This window comes from Salvelinus namaycush, chromosome 23 (genome assembly GCF_016432855.1).
Source record: "Salvelinus namaycush isolate Seneca chromosome 23, SaNama_1.0, whole genome shotgun sequence".
NCBI lineage: Eukaryota > Metazoa > Chordata > Actinopteri > Salmoniformes > Salmonidae > Salvelinus > Salvelinus namaycush.
The window spans coordinates 34,667,316-34,685,187 of record NC_052329.1 but is presented as its reverse complement, the minus strand read 5'-3'; the positions used below and the strand labels follow the sequence as shown (position 1 = coordinate 34,685,187).

At 44.2% G+C, this 17,872-nt stretch overlaps 1 protein-coding gene across 4 annotated transcripts in view; it reads left to right on the top strand.

Annotated features, from left to right (window-relative positions):
- The window catches only part of LOC120018353 (unconventional myosin-Ic-like), a 66,752-nt gene that overhangs the window by 2,974 nt on the left and 45,906 nt on the right, over positions 1-17,872 (top strand). The window contains exon 1 of one of the 4 annotated variants that reach the window (XM_038961503.1): positions 4,826-5,297. The exons of 2 other annotated variants lie outside the window; for them this stretch is intronic. The gene's annotated coding sequence lies outside the window, so the exon portion shown is untranslated. Of the gene's footprint in view, positions 1-4,825; positions 5,298-17,872 lie in introns of those variants that run through there. One more of the 4 variants, XM_038961506.1, reaches the window with a different exon arrangement.

Genomic DNA, 17,872 nt, shown 5'->3' with positions numbered 1-17,872 from the left:
AACATGTGGACTTGTGAACTGAAGGCACGTGTAGTGTGCGATTGAACATGTGGACTTGTGAACTGAAGGCACGTGTAGTGTGTGATTGAACATGTGGACTTGTGAACTGAAGGCACGTGTAGTGTGCGATTGAACATGTGGACTGAAGGCACGTGTAGTGTGCGATTGAACATGTGGACTTGTGAACTGAAGGCACGTGTAGTGTGCGATTGAACATGTGGACTTGTGAACTGAAGGCATGTGTAGTGTGCGATTGAACATGTGGACTTGTGAACTGAAGGCACGTGTAGTGTGCGATTGAACATGTGGACTTGTGAACTGAAGGCACGTGTAGTGTGCGATTGAACATGTGGACTTGTGAACTGAAGGCACGTGTAGTGTGCGATTGAACATGTAAACTTGTGAACTGAAGGCACGTGTAGTGTGCGATTGAACATGTGGACTTGTGAACTGAAGGCACGTGTAGTGTGCGATTGAACATGTGGACTTGTGAACTGAAGGCACGTGTAGTGTGCGATTGAACATGTGGACTTGTGAACTGAAGGCACGTGTAGTGTGCGATTGAACATGTGGACTTGTGAACTGAAGGCACGTGTAGTGTGCGATTGAACATGTGGTCTTGTGAACTGAAGGCACGTGTAGTGTGCGATTGAACATGTGGACTTGTGAACTGAAGGCACGTGTAGTGTGCGATTGAACATGTGGACTTGTGAACTGAAGGATCGTGTAGTGTGCGATTGAACATGTGGACTTGTGAACTGAAGGCACGTGTAGTGTGCGATTGAACATGTGGACTTGTGAACTGAAGACACGTGTAGTGTGCGATTGAACATGTGGACTTGTGAACTGAAGGCACGTGTAGTGTGCGATTGAACATGTGGACTGGTGAACTGAAGGCACGTGTAGTGTGCGATTGAACATGTGGACTTGTGAACTGAAGACACGTGTAGTGTGCGATTGAACATGTGGACTTGTGAACTGAAGGCACGTGTAGTGTGCGATTGAACATGTGGACTTGTGAACTGAAGGCACGTGTAGTGTGCGATTGAACATGTGGACTTGTGAACTGAAGGCACGTGTAGTGTGCGATTGAACATGTGTACTTGTGAACTGAAGGCACGTGTAGTGTGCGATTGAACATGTGTACTTGTGAACTGAAGGCACGTGTAGTGTGCGATTGAACATGTGGACTGGTGAACTGAAGGCACGTGTAGTGTGCGATTGAACATGTGGACTTGTGAACTGAAGGCACATGTAGTGTGCGATTGAACATGTGGACTGGTGAACTGAAGGCACGTGTAGTGTGCGATTGAACATGTGGACTGGTGAACTGAAGACACGTGTAGTGTGCGATTGAACATGTGGACTGGTGAACTGAAGACACGTGTAGTGTGCGATTGAACATGTGGACTTGTGAACTGAAGGCACGTGTAGTGTGCGATTGAACATGTGGACTTGTGAACTGAAGGCACGTGTAGTGTGCGATTGAACATGTGGACTGAAGGCACGTGTAGTGTGCGATTGAACATGTGGACTGGTGAACTGAAGACACGTGTAGTGTGCGATTGAACATGTGGACTTGTGAACTGAAGGCACGTGTAGTGTGTGATTGAACATGTGGACTGGTGAACTGAAGGCACGTGTAGTGTGTGATTGAACATGTGGACTGGTGAACTGAAGACACGTGTAGTGTGCGATTGAACATGTGGACTGGTGAACTGAAGGCACGTGTAGTGTGCGATTGAACATGTGGACTTGTGAACTGAAGACACGTGTAGTGTGCGATTGAACATGTGGACTTGTGAACTGAAGGCACGTGTAGTGTGCGATTGAACATGTGGACTGAAGGCACGTGTAGTGTGCGATTGAACATGTGAACTGAAGACACGTGTAGTGTGCGATTGAACATGTGAACTTGTGAACTGAAGGCACGTGTAGTGTGCGATTGAACATGTGTACTTGTGAACTGAAGGCACGTGTAGTGTGCGATTGAACATGTGGACTGGTGAACTGAAGGCACGTGTAGTGTGCGATTGAACATGTGGACTTGTGAACTGAAGGCACGTGTAGTGTGCGATTGAACATGTGGACTGGTGAACTGAAGGCACGTGTAGTGTGCGATTGAACATGTGGACTGGTGAACTGAAGACACGTGTAGTGTGCGATTGAACATGTGGACTGGTGAACTGAAGACACGTGTAGTGTGTGATTGAACATGTGGACTTGTGAACTGAAGGCACGTGTAGTGTGCGATTGAACATGTGTACTTGTGAACTGAAGGCATGTGTAGTGTGCGATTGAACATGTGGACTGGTGAACTGAAGGCACGTGTAGTGTGCGATTGAACATGTGGACTGGTGAACTGAAGACACGTGTAGTGTGCGATTGAACATGTGGACTTGTGAACTGAAGGCACGTGTAGTGTGCGATTGAACATGTGGACTTGTGAACTGAAGACACGTGTAGTGTGCGATTGAACATGTGAACTGAAGACATGTGTAGTGTGCGATTGAACATGTGGACTTGTGAACTGAAGACACGTGTAGTGTGCGATTGAACATGTGGACTTGTGAACTGAAGGCACGTGTAGTGTGCGATTGAACATGTGGACTTGTGAACTGAAGACACGTGTAGTGTGCGATTTAATAAGGAGGCATATGCACTATTTTCTCATTTCTTATCGAGAAAGGAACAATGCCCTCTTCCAGTTTCACTCAGATTCTGTGGCGAGAGACAGAGACACTCCCTGGAGTACAGTCTGTTTTACCATTGACCAGGGCCTTTTTAACAGGATACAACCTTTCCTCCCAGCATAGTTACAGCAGAGTGAGTAGAGATAGCACAGTTGGGTGGTGTGTTTTTTAAGAGAGAGTGTGTGTGTGTGTGTGTCAGAGAGAGAGTGTGTGTGGGTGGTGGGGTGGGTGTATGTGTGTGAGAGAAAGAGAGAGAGAGACATATTTCCCCCAGATTACACAGACCCACAAAGATTTCGAAAACAAATTACATTTTGATAAACTCCCGTATCTATTGGGTGAAATACCACAGTGTGCCATCACAGCAGCAAGATGTGTGACCTGTTGCCACAAGAAAAGGGCAACCAGTGAAGAACAAACACCATTGTAAATACAACCTATATTTATGTTTATTTATTTTCCTTTTTGTACTTTTTGTTACAACACTGTATATAGACATAATATGACATTTGAAATGTCTTTATTTTTTGGGAACTTTTGTGAGTGTAATGTTTACTGTTCATTTTCTATTGTTTATTTCACCTTTGTTTATTATCTATTTCACTTGCTTTGGCAATGTAAACATACGTTTCCCATGCCAAGAATGCCCTCAAATTGAAATTGAATTGAAAAATTGAGAGAGAGAGAGAGAGAGAGCGGGGAGGTGGGCTATAGTAATGAATCGATCACTATGGCAGCGGTGCTATTGCAGTCCATTATCACACACATAGAGGCAGGCAATTTAACTGCAACGGTCACCTTCACATAGGAAGAGGGCGTGTAATATGCACCAATAGAAATGCTGACAATAATTAGGCAATGCTGACAGTGGACGGTACATGCCACAGACCTATAGTCTACTATGACAGTAGAATGTGTATAATACTTGAATAACATTGACATTTATAGCAATAGCAAATTGTTGAATTCTCTGCAATAGATCTGATGAAAAACGCGCAAGTGGCCACACACCCTTTTCAAGAACCATGCAACGAATGGCAGTACGCGGGACTAGTGTAGTGACAGGTCTGTTGACAGTAGAGGGTAGAAGAACACTACTACGAAGTCAGCGAAGGGAAAGTGAGTTGAATGCCGTCGGCGGTTTTTCTTTTCTCGTTCAGGTTCATTTTCAACTGCATATTCTCACCAGTACAACAATATTTACAGACACTCAACCCTTGTTGTTCTTAGGGTAGGAGCTATAGGCATATATTCCTAAAGGCATCCATTCCATATAGGCACACATTGAATAGGCTAATCAAAGCAAGGAAGTGTGCTCTCACAGTGCAAAGTTAGGTTCACACATGGCTATCAAATGCAAACGTTGCATATGCTAGCCCCCATATAGCCTATTAAGTGTTACACCTGTTGAACACAGTTTTAAAAGAAAGTTGTGACAGCATGATGTACAACAAACGATAATCCACTTTAAATCTGTGGGATGGGTCTCGAGAACTTCCTGGTATCAATGATACGTTCATAACCAAGTGTGAAGGTGGTATTTACAATATACGCCTGGTAAAAATCCACTTGAACCCCCCCCCTCCAACTCATAATTACAAGTGGGACTCGTCTATTGTCGCAGTCAAGTGCTATTCGGAACTAGGAAACTCCGAAATGTTTGACTTGCTACCCTAGTTGAACGCGGCACGTGTATAACTATAACCGGAACAATTTCCGAGTTCCAACTAGCATGTGAATGCCGCATATATTTATAAAAAGCTATCTATTCATATGGTTTTTCAACGCTATAATTTGTTTACAACCATTTTTTAAAATTAACAACAAATATAACACAATATACCAAATAACACAGACAAACTTTATACACAGGGGTATACACATTTATACAAAAATTCATAGGCTTCATGGGCATTTAGGATTCGCGTTGCTTTTACAAGCATGATAGCTGTTTTTTTAGTTTATGGTTAATACACCTTGTTGATCATTAGCCAATCGGCGTTTCTCAACGAGTTCAAAGCACTTGAAGTCATCCAACTTTATTTACGACTACACAACTGGTATTTACCATCTTCCCAATTGGTTATGAACGCAGCATAAACGCTGTTGCGTGTTTGAAAGAGGGAGGGGAAATTACTGACATTTGTTCCACGACTCACCGGGGGACTGAAATACTGAGTGTCTCAGAATAATGTAATCATGTTTTTTTTTATCGCTTAAAATTACTGTTGTATAGTATACGTATATTTGCTAAACATCGTTACTCTTAAAAAAAAAAAAAAAGAAGGTGAATAGTTAATTTAAAATAGGTGAATAGTGGTGGATATTCTAGGCTACAAAGGCTGTGGACAGAGTTAGCCTATTGTATTTGAGAGAAGAAACCTTCACTGTAGAATTACAGCCCCCAGATTGGAGTTGCTTGTGAGATCAGTAACGAGGAATCGCTAACAGGACTGGTCAACAGAGACAGAGTTGAATCTGGGGTTTTCACTATTGTGCTGGTCTAACGAGAGAGAGCAGTTTGCTGTCTTTTTGTAGCCTACCGGTGACGAGACATCAGGGCGAAGAAGCCTACTGTGTCGCATTGACTTAGACTCATTGAAGGTAGGTATATCTTCAGGTACCTTGTTTCTCCTCCGTTTCCTAAACAGGCTGTTACAAAGTCATTTTGTAGCGGGAGGAAGTTTGCGTGCGTCATATTTGTGACAATGTAGCAAGTCGGTGATGAGTCGCACGCTGGGTTGAAGTCAAGTGCTCGTGCCGTATATGCAAACAAGTCTGTGAAAACAATCTCTAACCTTAGAGTTTATGTCTGATTAACCAAGGTGAATGAATTGAACTTAAGACACCTGTTGTAGCCTAACATTTAAATAGTGGTTTAAAACTGTGTTTTAATAGATAGGCTTACTCACACACCACCAGGCAGCTTAGTCCAGTTAGGTTGTTAGCCTATTTAGTGATACTTATCTGGTGGTAACTACTACCATACATGTTTTAATTCGTCAATGTATGGGATCCTGAGGCTATTAGGAGCGGCTGTCAGTCAGGGAAGCAATGACATGTATGATGTAACAACTTTACCACCTGAACAGCTGCCAATCTATGCCCTGCCCTGACTTATGTGAGCTAGCTGTGTGAGTGTGTCGTCTTGGGTGACCTGTGTTTATGTCAACAAGACTGTGAGTGTCCAACCCCAACTGGATATAGGGTTGAGTCATGGCTCTCCACTCACATATTGTGGCTGTATGTGTAGATACAGTAATAAAATAGTGTTTTTGTTTATCAATTGTTGAATTAGGCAAGCACTAAAACCAATCGATGGGATTGTCAATACGGTTTCCCACAACAAAAGTTATTGGGGATTTTTTTTGTCTTCTGTTTAACTGTAACCAAGACTTTCCATTAGAGTAGCTCGGAGGGATGCTATGATTCCCCCCCCCCCCCCCCCCCCCCCCTCCAAAACAATAAGTAATCGCAACAAGGATTCCAGTTTTAGCCCACGGCAGAATCATTTGGGGATTGAGCTTTTTCCCAGCTGTCTGCACTCTACAGTTGGGCATCTCCCAGCTCTGTCTCACAAAGCTTAAGAGTGGCATTCACAGAGCCAAATATAACCCACTGCTTGACCCCACCAAGTTGTTTGCATAATATCCTTTTTGCATGTATCGCTTTGCCATTGGGCAATTCTGTTTGTTATTTAAAGCCCCGCCCCCATCCCCCCGTCTTTGTCATTTGCTGCTACATGTGACCAGCCTGTGTGTGTGTGTGTGTGACCAGAATGGTGGTGACATGGGCTGCTCTGCAGACCGTGTCTTGTTGTGGCCCTCTTGTCATAGAGCCAGCTGTCAATGCTGCACAGCCTTACCCCAGGAGACTTAATAGGATACACCTGCCTCGGCCTCTTCCGTCTCTGACAGGAAACTCAGGGCTTACTACTCAAACTTGGCCAACATGGCTGCCTGATTGATTGCTCTAAACCAGGTTTCCCAAACTACCCCCCAGGGGTACGCGCAATGCCGTCGGGGTACGCCAAATAAAAATGTGATTCACATTTAAAAAAATATATACAGTTGAAGTCGGAAGTTTACATACACCTTAGCCAAATACATTTAAACTCAGTTTTTCACAATTCCTGACATTTAATCAGAGTAAAAGGATTAATATAACCACTTTTATTTTAATGTGCAATGTCAGAATAATAGTAGAGAGAATGATTTATTTCAGCTTTTATTTCTTTCATCACATTCCCAGTGGGTCAGAAGTTTACATACACTCAATTAGTATTTGGTAGTATTGTCTTTAAATTGTTTAACTTGGGTCAAATGTTTCAGGTAGCCTTCCACAAGCTTCCCACAATAAGTTGGGTGAATTTTGGCCCATTCCTCCTGACAGAGCTGGTGTAACTGAGTCAGGTTTGTAGGCCTCCTTGCTCGCACACGCTTTTTCTGTTCTGCCCACAAATTTTCTATAGGATTGAGGTCAGGGCTTTGTGATGGCCACTCCAATACCTTGACTTTGTTGTCCTTAAGCCGTTTTGCCACAACTTTGGAAGTATGCTTGGGGTCATTGTCCATTTGGAAGACTCATTTGCGACCAAGCATTAACTTCCTGACTGATGTCTTGAGATGTTGCTTCAATATATCCACATAATTTGATGCCATCTATTTTGTGAAGTGCACTAGTCCCTCCTGCAGCAAAGCACCCCCACAACATGATGCTGCCACCCCCTTGCTTCACGGTTGGGATGGTGTTCTTCGGCTTGCAAGCATCCTCTTTCTCCTCCAAACATAATGATGGTCATTATGGCCAAACAGTTCTATTTTGTTTCATCAGACCAGAGTACATTTTTCCAAAAAGTCCGATCTTTGTCCCCATGTGCAGTTGCAAACCGTAGTCTGACTTTTTTATGGCGGTTTTGGAGCAGTGGTTTCTTCCTTGCTGAGCGGCCTTTCAGGTTATGTCGATATAGGACTTGTTTTACTGTGGATATAGATACTTTTGTACCTGTTTCCTCCAGCATCTTCACAAGGTCCTTTGCTGTTTGTTCTGGGATTGATTTGCACTTTTAGCACCAAAGTACGTTAATCTCTAGGAGACAGAACGTGTCTCCTTCCTAAGCGGTATGACGGCTGCGTGGTCCCATGGTGTTTATACTTGCATACTATTGTTTGTACAGATGAATGTGGTATCTTCAGGCGTTTGGAAATTGCTCCCAAGGATGAACCAGACTTGTGGAGGTCTCCATTTTTTTTCTGAGGTCTTGGCTGATTTCTTTAGATTTTCCCATGATGTCAAGCAAAGGGGCACTGAGTTTGAAGGTAGGCCTTGAAATACATCCACAGGGTACACCTCCAATTGACTCAAATGATGTCAATTAGCCTATCAGAAGCTTCTAAAGCCATGACATGGATTTTTCCAAGCTGTTTAAAGGCACAGTCAACTTAGTGTATGTAAACTTCTGACCCACTGGAATTGTGAGACAGTGAAATAATCTGTCTGTAAACAATTGTTGGAAAAGTTACTTGTGTCATGTGCAAAGTAGATGTCCTAACCGACTTGCCAAAACTATGTTTTGTTAACAAGAAATTTGTGGAGTGGTTGAAAAACGAGTTTTAATGACTCCAACCTAAGTGTATGTAAACTTACAACTTCAAGTGTGTGTGTATGTATGTATGTATGTATATATATATATATATATATATATATATATATATATATATATATATATATATATATATAAAATGATTTAAGACTGAGACTCTCTCCAATACAAGCCAACATTGCAGAGTTGTGTGCATCCTTTCAAGCACACCCTTCTCATTAACCTGTGGTGAGTTATTCACAAATTTCGATGAACAAATAACGTCTTGTATGTAAGATGGTTAAATAAAGAGGTTCTATAAGAGCTCTCTGTCACAACCCGGCTCATGGGAAGTGACAAACTCACACTCATTCTTCTGTTTATTAAACATATCGTGTAGTGTGTGAGGCAGGGTTACAATGATGGCAAAAAGTGCCTTGACCCTGGTATTAGAAGGGGTACGCAGCTGGACGTTGAATGTTTGAAGGGGTACGGGACTATAAAACGTTTGGGAACCACTGCTCTAAACCATTTTGTCAACCTCTGACGACACCCCCACTAAACACTTGTCACCAACACTGTAGGTTGTTGGATAACCTTGTTAGTTGGAACAGATGAACGGTTGGATTTGTACTATAGATTAATGAACAAAGATTGAGAGGACAAGGGAGATGATCTAGTAGAAATAGGAACATGCTAGGTCAAATAATGTATGGTCTTGACAACGTTCATCCAGGCCTTGTGAATTGGTGGACCTAGGGACCGCTTGCAAAAGTACTGTACATTCTCAGTTGCTATGGTTTCACATGTGTGACGTGTCACACTCCCTGACTGTGACTATTTTGAACATGGTCTTGGTGCCTAGAGTTTGAAACCCAAGCAACAGCGAGCGAGGGCATGTCTGGGACAAGCTGCCCTGATAACAGCCACATTGACGTAACAGACACATTGACATTAGCTGTGATCCTAATAACATACCAAACACTGTGATAGATAGTGAGGCCAAACTGATGTTTCACAACCTGGTAGAAGTGGAGGAGGATATGGAATCTGGGATCCATAGCCTGCTTGAGCAATAAGTCCCGAGGAGGTGTGGTATATGGTCAATGTACCACGGCTAAGGGATGTTCTTAGGCACGATGCAACGTGTAGTACCGGCACCTAAAATGAGTACCGGCACCTATTTCAGACCAAGTCAAGCATTGGGTAGAGAGGTGTATGTATGGAGTGAGTCAGTCTGGTAGTATGCGTGTCTGGTAGAATGCGTGTCTGGTAGTGAGTCAATGTAGAGTGCTCCATGTACACCGGTGAGTCATGAACTGAGCTGGTTGGACGATCTGGAGTTTTGTCTCCTAGCTGTGGCTTTTCCACCAGAAATGTCCCGGCCTTCGAGTAGAGAGCCCTGCCCTCGTTGCTGCTTCCTATCAGGAGCAAACTACAATCAGACTGGGAAAGCCATCTGACTCAGGCAAACCTGGGTGGTGTTCATTTTAAGGCACACAGTAACAACTTTTCAAAATGATGTGGAACAGAAAATGAAAAATGGGCTTTTGTTATTAATACGGTTTCAGTTAGTACCTTCCTGTTTCGGTCAGTTTTCTTCCGTTCCGTGCCTAGTGACCATGACTAGTTGAGGTAGGATGTCTCAGAATTCAAGACCTTCACAGTTGCCTGAAAAGTTAGCCTACTAGCCTACCTTGACATTGTCTATGTTATCAGACTACTGTCACTCGTTCGTTGTTTGCCTGTTTAAGCCCAGGCACTGTGCTGTCTGCATGTTTTAGATGTCAATCCCTGTTTTGCCTCACACACACACACTGTGACTCGCACTGATTTAACCTGATGGTGTGAGATATTTGGTTAATCCTCTGTCTCTCATTCCCCGTGGCCTTCGCCGTCAGGACAGACAGACAGGGGTAGAGTGAAGGGCTGTGGGAAAGGAAAGGGGGTGGGGCTTAGTGATCCTCTTTCCATCGCTAATCCTTCACTTTGTGGTTTTTCTGCTCCATTAAAGTGAACACAGGAATTGGTATCCATTGACTTAATAAGCCTATACCATTCATGATGCCATGATTTTGAATTGTGATATTATTGTGATATAGGTGTTTTATAAAGTCTTTATGAATGAACATTTTGTTCATGGGTAACTTTCACCTCACTGACGGAAGTACAAAGTAAAAGCATTTTAGTGATGGTTTGTGCATGCGTACTTGTATCACGATAACCACCACGTCTTCTCTAACAAATTGCCTTCTGTCCAGACTGGAGACTCCTGTAGTTTCAGTACTGCTCTCAGTAACACTTTACTTTAAAGCCTGCGCGTACAATGCTTTATGCCTTGCTATAAGCATGTATGAGACTTTATAACGACCTAGTCATTAACTTGTGGCTCGTTGTATTCCAGCCCTCCTGCTCCATTCCGATGAACGAGGTATGTGCTCACAAAAAAAATGGCCCCTTTCTGTGGTAGATAACCTGTAGCCTTATGGACCTATCTCTGTGGACCTGCACCTCCTTTTATAGGGCTGTGACGATACCAGATTCACTTTTTTTGTTGTTGTCCGTGGCAAAAATGGAAACACGATGCAGGCAACTCTTTTTTTCTTTTTTTTTTCTTACCACGATACTAACAAGTATCGCGGTACTGGTATCGTCCCGGCCATACCTCTTTACCCATTGAATGTGACTTTACCACAACCATACCCTGAGACTGTCTGTAAATGGCCCATTCGCTCGCTCTCTGCTGGCACACCCACCTGTTGTGACCCACTATGTGTGTTGGTTCCCACACACTCTTTGTACCAGCTAGAGCCCTACTTGTTCACCTTCCTGTTGTGTGTATCGTGGTCCTCCCTGAGAAGTTAACCTGGCATGGATATAGCCTGGTTCCAGATTGTTTGTGTCGTCACGTTTGGCAGGACCGCACAGACGGATCTGGGACCAGGTTAGCATTAACATTTGGATACAGTGACTGTGTGTATATATAAACTTTGTTCCTTTCAGTGGTTGTCAGTGCTGGGACCTTGGTCAGCAGCACTGTGCAGCCCCCCCCCCCCCCCCCTCTCTTCCTGATTGGCCAACCTGCCAGCCCTGCACGTTAACCTTTACCCAGGTCTACGCCATGACTGCCTGGGCCATAAGCTGACAGCAATCCCAACCAGGTGTGTCCTTGTGTTGTCCCAACCCTGTACTGTCAATGACTCAACGTGGTAGAGGAAGGGTAGGAAGGGAGGAGGGAGAGTATGGGTCAAAGGGGGAAAAAAACTATTTGGGGCGGATGGATCGGAACAGGGCTGCGTTCAGCAGGACACAACATTGTGGAATGTTGCAGATAACGGTCACAAATTAAGCTGCCCCGATTCTATCTGCTACATGTCAGAGAGGCATGGTTGCAGCCTGGCCGCGGCATCGAGCGATCCACCAGTGTAGCATGTTTGTTCTTAGTCATATATTTCAATCTGAACCCCAGCCACCCACCCACAGGTGACGGTGTAGAGGGAGGTAGTAGTAAAAATAGTAGGAAGTGTCTCCTCTGTCAGTTAATTCGTTGCTGAATGTCAATGCAATTACAGTAGAGCCTCTGGATTGGCAAACCCATTAGCCAAACAATTCACAATGAGTTAACCACTGATCGGCTAAATTTAAATGTAGCGCTCTGAATTAGACAAGGACATTGCATAGTTCCTCTGTCAGCAACACAGACCTCCTTTTTATCTCTTCTGAAACATGTCATTAGACTTGCCGTATTGTCTGTTCAAACGAGACTTCCCAAAACCTCCATTCCAGTGTAATATCACATACTCTCAAGTAGTTTTTGCTTTTCATTCAGCTGCAACCGATGTGTGGGAGCAGGGCATGATAAGAGCTTGGCCCGTATGGGAGGAAAAGTCTGAGCGAGTGAAGGAATGCAAACACTGCCGAGGAGATGGGCTTGATAAGAGGTGGAACAAAATGGAGTTGACACCTGGCGTCATTTTAGAAGAATCCCTCACCCCAATGGTCTATGTGTCTGTCTCTGTCCACACGGAACTCCCATGCAAACACACTAGTCTCAGCTCACTCTATGGGACACGTAGAGGTACGTTCCTACCACACCCAAGTCTATGTCCAACTATGTGCTTGGATGGATAGCCTGCTTAGTGCACGGAGCTGTTCCTTTTAGTGCGATCCACCCGCACGCTGCTGCCTATAGGCCTGTATCTCTCAATAAGCTCCTGTCAGCAGTCATCTGATCCTCTAATAACGCTGTCCCGACTGGTCCCTTGGGAGAGCTGTGAGCTAAGCCCTGTGTGTTCAGGTCCTCTGTGGGGGAGGGTGTGTGTGTGTGTGTGTGTGTGTGAGTTGGCATCCAGTAATTAGGGGGATGTGATGTGTAGAATGAGAGGGTGGGGAGGGCGCTCGTCTGTGTGCCATTGTGTTTTAATGATTACAGTGCTGTCTGGTCATTCGTGGGTAGTAATAATACCTAATGACCTGCCACAGAGACTGGTGTGTGTGTGTGTGTGTGGAGAAATAACTGTGTGTCATTGCCTCAGCTGTTGTCTGTGTGTTTTCCATCTAAGCAGCCCTAACCCCTGACTCTGCCCTGGGGGTGGTTAGGAACAAGATTCCTGAGATGTTGTGAAGTGTGTTTGTCCCCAGACTGTTGAGATCTTCCATTGGGAAAGAGGTCTGTGCTTGCTTATGCTTACACTGTGCTCTGTGGGGCTCTGTTAGGCCCAGTTCCAAACCTCAAGTTTCATCATTCCTAGACTGCTGAATTTATTGTAACGTCAAACCCCGCACAAACTCACATTGTATGGTGGGTTTAATTATAATTCTCACTCCTGCACAGTCTTTTTTTTATCTAGTGTCGGCCAATGGGTGAACGTGTGTGTGGTGTCTGTCGTTGCTTTGAACAATATGGACTAGAGGTCGACCGATTATGATTTTCCAGCGCCGATACCGATTATTGGAGGACCAAAAAAAGCCGATACCGATTAAACGGCCGATTTTAAAAATAAATAAAAATGTTTTAAATTTAAAAATATATATATTTTATTTATTTATTTGTAATAATGACAATTACAACAATACTGAATGAACACTTATTTTAACTTAATATAATACATCAATAAAATCTATTTAGCCTCAAATAAATAATGAAACATCTTCAATTTGGTTTAAATAATGCAAAAACAAAGTGTTGGAGAACAAAGTAAAAGTGCAATATGTGCCATGTAAGAAAGCTAATGTTTAAGTTCCTTGCTCAGAACATGAGAACATATGAAAGCTGGTGGTTCCTTTTAACATGAGTCTTCAATATTCCCAGGTAAGAAGTTTTAGGTTGTAGTTATTATAGGAATTATAGGACTATTTCCCTCTATACCATTTGTATTTCATATACCTTCGACTATTGGATGTTCTTATAGGCACTTTAGTATTGCCAGTGTAACAGTATAGCTTCCATCCCTCTCCTCGCCGCTACCTGGGCTTGAACCAGGAACACATCGACAACAGCCACCCTCGAAGCAGCGTTACCCATGCAGAGCAAGGGGAACAACTACTCCAAGTCTCAGAGCGAGTGACATTTGAAACGCAATTAGCGCGCACCCCGCTAACTAGCTAGCCATTTCACTTCGGTTACACCAGCCTAATCTCGGGAGTTGATAGGCTTGAAGTCATAAACAGCGCGATGCTTGAAGCATTGCGAAGAGCTGCTGGCAAAACGCACGAAAGTGCTGTTTGAATGACTGCTTACGAGCCTGCTGGTGCCTACCATCTCTGTCAGACTGCTCTATCAAATCATAGACTTAATAATAACATAATAACACACGGAAATACGAGCCTTAGGTCATTAATATGGTCGAATCCGGAAACTATCATCTCGAAAACAAAACGTTTATTCTTTCAGTGAAATACGGAACCGTTACGTATTTTATCTAACGGGTGGCATCCATAAGTCTAAATGTCCCTGTTACATTGCACAACCTTCAATGTTATGTCATAATTTTGTAAAATTCTGGCAAATTAGTTCGCAAAGAGCCAGGCGGCCCAAACTGTTGCATATACTCTGACTCTGCGTACAATGAACGCAAGAGATGTGACACAATTTCACCTGGTTAATATTGCCTGCTAACCTGGATTTCTTTTAGCTAAATATGCAGGTTTAAAAATATATACTTCTGTGTATTGATTTTAAGAAAGGCATTGATGTTTATGGTTAGGTACACGTTGGAGCAACAATAGTCCTTTTTCGCGAATGCGCACCGCATCGATTATATGCAACGCAGGACACGCTGTATAAACTAGTAATATCATCAACCATGTGTAGTTATAACTAGTGATTATGATTGATTGATTGTTTTTTATAAGATAAGTTTAATGCTAGCTAGCAACTTACCTTGGCTTCTTACTGCATTTGTGTAACAGGCGTTGGACTAGTTAACCGTAAGGTTGCAAGATTGAATCTCTGAGCTGACAAGGTAAAAATCTGTCATTCTGCCCCTGAACAAGGCAGTTAACCCACCGTTCCTAGGCCGTCATTGAAAATAAGAATGTGTTCTTAACTGACTTGCCTAGTTAAATAAAGGTGTTAAAAATTACTGATTGAAATCGGCCCTAATTAATCGGCCATTCCGATTAATCGGTCGACCTCTAATATGGACGCTCTAGTATCGAACCATATTCACAAAGCAGCTCTGAGTAGGAGGGTTGCTCTACGATCAGTTTTTCCTTTCAAATCATAATGAATGAGAGGGGACCTGATCCTAGGTCAACACTCTTACTCTGAGACACTAGATGAGTACGGGCCCTGCTCTGTTAGGCTCCTGTCCCCTTGTCCACAAACTGCTGTCCTATATGTTCCTATGAGCAGCTGAGCACCCCAAACGATAATCGGAGCCTGGGTGTGGCCGGGTGAGCTGCATGTCCGGCACTCTGTCTGCTGTTGGGAGTCAATGCCGTATGTTGTAACAATGTTTTGGTCAGAGCAGTGAGGAGAAATGGCAGCTATATGGGATGGGAGAACTGTTTACATCATTTGATATGCTGTCGGATAGATGGAGAGGACTAGAGGGAGTTGGATAGAGGATTTTTGGCAGCAGTATGCGAAATCCATTATTTAGTCCTTTGTGTCGGGCAGCAGTGCAGTTGTTATTGATGTCGAATCGGCACTCCAGAAACCATACTGAGAACAGGAAAGGCCGCGTTCGACATTTTGGCAACTCATGCAAGTGCTTCTGACTCAATCCATTTACACTGGGTCTGTGATGGTAAGCAAAGGATTAACGTCAACAAAACGAAGTGACTCCGCCCGCAGGCCGACAGCACACTACCTTTCACCAGAGTTGCCGGAGGAAGGGAGGAAAGTTTGTGTGGCCAGTATTGGTCTTCTATCTCAATAGAGGACAGGGAGCTGAGAGGATAAGAGCTGGAGAGTATATGACTTCAGTGGGAAGCCTCTGTAGACTGTACTCTATACCCCTCAGCCTGCTGCCTGCAGCGGGAGCTGCCCATATAAGGCTGGTTGGGTATAAATAAGCCTGAGAGGGCCCCTCTAGCCTGGGGGAGGAGACCAGAGAGGGAGGACAGGCCCAGCTGCCCTATTTGTACTGTACAAGTAGGAGTTCCAGCTGGATGGAGCCAGCCAGTGGTGTGCACGGCAGTCTCCCAGATATTGAGACGGGGACGAAAGAGAGGGTGAAGGGGTGTTGGGGGTGGGAATGAGAGAAATGTTTGGAGTTCCTCCTACTGCAAGTCTCCACTTGCCCCTGTTGACTCCAAAGGCTTGTGTTCTCTATCTCTGTGTGTGTGAGAGAGTGTGTATTCCCTTTGTTGGGGGAATTGCCATTGCCCTACAGCCCTGTCCCTCGCACATCTTCACACTGGACCAGTTGCCCTGAGGGCAGGGCAGGGTCAGGCTAATCTCAACTGAGATGATGGGGGATTGGTGTGGGAAAGGTGGTGAATAATCACTTGTCCCTAAAGATCAGTTTAGCAGTTGAGCCTCTAATGATGAATAGTAAGAAAAATCTGATCCCAGACCAGGGTGTAGCCTTATTGTGAGCTAGACGACTGTCCCGTTCACCTCGCCCACACAGAGGAATCTCCACTGATTGATTTAGACTCTGCTTGCATACATACGAACGTGTGTGTGTGCGCGCTCAAACCTCTTCCTCCTCCTCATTCCTGCTGGGGTAATGGTGGGAGAGAAAGAGGAGGGCTAGCCAGGGCTGGCTGGCTGGCTGGGATAACGTCTTTATGGAACACTGGAGACACTTTAGGAAATGCCTGCGCGGCCCAAAGTGCTGGCTCAGGCAGAAAAGAGGAGTGTGTGGCAGTGTGTGTCTCTGGGCGAGAAGGAGAGGCAACCAGATGTGTGTGTGTGTGTGTGTGTGTGTGAAAGGGAGAGAAAGCACTCTATTTTGGCCTGTTTGCTTCCATTACCCTTGCAAGCAAACAGCTGTAATATTGCTTTGTCTAACTCTCCTTGGTGACAAGATAAATGTTGACGCTGTTGGCGGCAGTAGAATCCTCTGTAGATAGACACCTGGGGGCTGTAAATGGCCCAGAGATTGTAAATGACCCAATGTGTACTGTGGTTATACTTGCTGATGCCACCCGGTCTGCTGTACATGATGCCAAAAGCAAAGATGTACAAGGATGCTTTATTCTTTCCTGCAGATGAGCAGCATCACACCGCTGTACAAATAATCATGTTTGTGTCTGTTCTATTGCACAATGGGTCCTGCCTTGTGATCTCAGTGAATGATGTGTTTTGTTTCCATGTTTTTTCAGCTTTAACCAATACTTTCCGTGTGCATAATGAGCGCCCTCAGGAGGCTGGTGGTGGTGGGGGTGTGGGGGATCTATAGGAGGACAGGCTCATTGTAATGGGTGGAATGGACTCTATGGAATGGAGTCAATGCTGTTTCCATGTGTTGGATGTGATTGGGACCATTCCAATGAGTCCATTCCAGCCATTGCAATGAGCCTGTCCTCCTATATCTTCTCTCACCAGCCTCCTCTGGTCTCCCTGTTCTATTGTGTGTGTGTGTGTGCTTGACCTGCAGTAATGTATGTCTTTGAGTTGTTAATGTATATTATAACTTTTATTTTGTATTTATTTTTTAAATCACAATTGTTTTTATTTCACTTGGTCCCCACACCCCCTCAATGGTCATGGTGCTTCCTCTGTGGCCTTCCCCCCCACCCTCTACAGTCTTTACTCTGCCTCCACCCCAATGGACATTTATTTATTCATCACTGCCACAGTTATGTATATAGTGCTATTTCCCCCCCAAAAACATTATTACCATTTTCATTATTTTATTTCACTTAGTCTTGTTAGATTTTCACTTCACCCTGCAATCACACCTGCAACCCTGTACGTGTGACTATTAAACCCTCTGAATCCTAGAAGTTCTATATTCTGGAGGAATGTAATGGAGTTCACTCACTCGCATGTATTATGGGAACAGATGCTCTGTAATATAGTCCCTCAGCCCTGTGTCAGGCCTCCTAGCCTGTTCACTGTGGAAACAGCTGTGTATGGAAAAGTAGACGGCGACAGGACACTCACAACCCGGTGCTGCCACAATGATTCACAAAACCCAGA